Source organism: Cibotium barometz, chromosome 3 (assembly GCF_041138505.1).
Source record: "Cibotium barometz isolate CiBa-2024 chromosome 3, ASM4113850v1, whole genome shotgun sequence".
NCBI classification, from domain to species: Eukaryota; Viridiplantae; Streptophyta; class Polypodiopsida; order Cyatheales; family Cibotiaceae; genus Cibotium; species Cibotium barometz.
In genome coordinates this window covers 44,384,644-44,386,782 of record NC_141048.1, presented here as the reverse complement: position 1 = coordinate 44,386,782, position 2,139 = coordinate 44,384,644, and positions in this window count along the sequence as shown.

Sequence of the window (2,139 nt, the reverse complement as noted above, 5' to 3'; positions counted from 1 at the left end):
CTCCATCCAAGATAGCCAGTGCTTGGTACTCATTATGGTGGATTGGAATTGTAGCATTTGTATCATCGCTCTCATAATACCGACCCAATTGGTTGATAGGTATTTTGACGAATCTGGGTGCTCTCCCCCTCCTCATGCACTAGGTTTTTCTCTGCCGCCAGAGGTGACTAGCTCTCACTTGTATTAGACATTGGGTTTAATCTTCCATCTACCTAGTCTTTGACCTCTATCCACAATGCCCGCGTGTTGCATAGCAATGGTCCAAGGTTGTGGACAGTATTGCTGTAAGATTGCCTATGTCTCTGGCAAGTGAGCTGGTAAGTGAGGGCTCATTCCATGTGTTTTTCGCATATTCAAGCCTATAGAGAATGAATGGATTGACAAATCTTGATCTTCTTCCTTAAACATTCTTGCCATGAGGGTGAACCAAGTAATCAAAGATATACTTCAGTCATGCTGTGGTGGCAGAGAACCCAAGAAGTGGCTAGGCTATCTGCACCTAGTCGAATTCATCTACAATGCTTCTTATCACCGAAGTATTGGAATGAGCCCTTTCAAAGCTCTGTATGGACAAGATTGCTTAACTCCATTAACTTGGTCCAGGGTCGAGATGTCCAGACAAATGCTTGACGACATGGAGCAGCAGATGCAGTCAATTCGCAAAGATATTAAAGCTGCCTAGGATAGATAGAAGCAGTATGCAGATAAGAAGAGGACAGACAAAAAATTCGAAGAAGCAGATATGGTCTTCATTCGAGTACGCCCCAAAAGAAGTTCTCTATCTCTTGGGAAGTACAAGAAGTTATCCCCTAGATATTATGGACTATATCTGATCACAAAGAAAGTAGGTGACTTAGCCTACGAGCTTCTTTTGCCTCCTCATCTCAAAGTACATAATGTATTTCATGTCAGCCTTCTTAAAAAGTATATACCAAGCCCGAATCATGTGCTTGATGATGAAATCTTAACTTCTTCAACCCAAGGACAGATAGAACTCCAACCTGAAGAAATCTTTCATGTTCGAGAAAAGGTTCTGAGGAACAGAATTCTAAGAGAATTGTTGGTCAAATGGAAGTTTTATCCTTTTGAAGATGCCACCTGGGAGAAAGAAGCCGAACTGTGCGGGATTATCCCCAATTTGCGAGATGAGGACATCTCGCATTTTTCAAGTGGGAGAGAATGTAAGATTCCTCCCCAGCCCCTCAAGATGTCCAGTATCTTCCCCTGTAATCAAATCCCTCTTCAGAAATATAAAAGATCTTGTTTTTACCTAGAGAGAGAAAATATTCTAGAGAGAGGTTATTCAGATTTTAGATATTTTTGGATGGAAAAATATCTCTTCTTATTAAAATAAATTCTCCCAAAATAGAAGTTCAAAAAGATTTTCAGAAGGTGCATTAGAAATCAATTATAATCTGTTCAAAAGGCCTTATCCTAGGGGTCCAGATTTCTGAAAATTTTTAAATTAAGGTTCTGAGGGGCCAATCAGATTCATCCAAATGTAGGGAGGACATAAATAGAAGAAATAAAGAAAATCCCCCCCCCCCAAAAAATGAGTAAATACTCACATAAGATGAAGAGTGGACTAAGGACCAAAGAAAATACTAAAAAAATAAATTTTTGACACCTCAAGAGTGGGGATCCCCCCTCATGAAGGAGGCGCCTATTTCACATGTGTGGTGGAGTTTTAAATTCTCAAATATTGAGATATTTCATCTCTCCTAAAATGGTCAAAAATTGACCAAACTGATCTGGAAAATTCTAGAATCAATTTGCTTGGTTAGAAGCTCACTTTTTCCTATAAATATAAGCCTCCCCCTTTGTAGAAACTGAATAGTGTTTTATGCACTGTTACTCTACTCCTCCCCAGAGCAAAAAACTTTGAATTTCTTAATAATTCATTAGTTTTTAACCATTCCCTCTTCTAAAGAATTGGTGGCCACTCTTGTTTGCAAATAAGAGTAGATCCCTCAAACCATCAAGCCAAAGGAAAGCTCTCAGAAATTCATGTAAGCTAGAAATCTTACGTTTTCTTTATTCTTTTTTTTTAAATGGTTTTCTAATTTTTGTTTTCTTGAAATGTAAAATGATGCTATGCCTTGTTGTGGAAAGGCTTTCCCCCTCTCTCATTCTTAAATT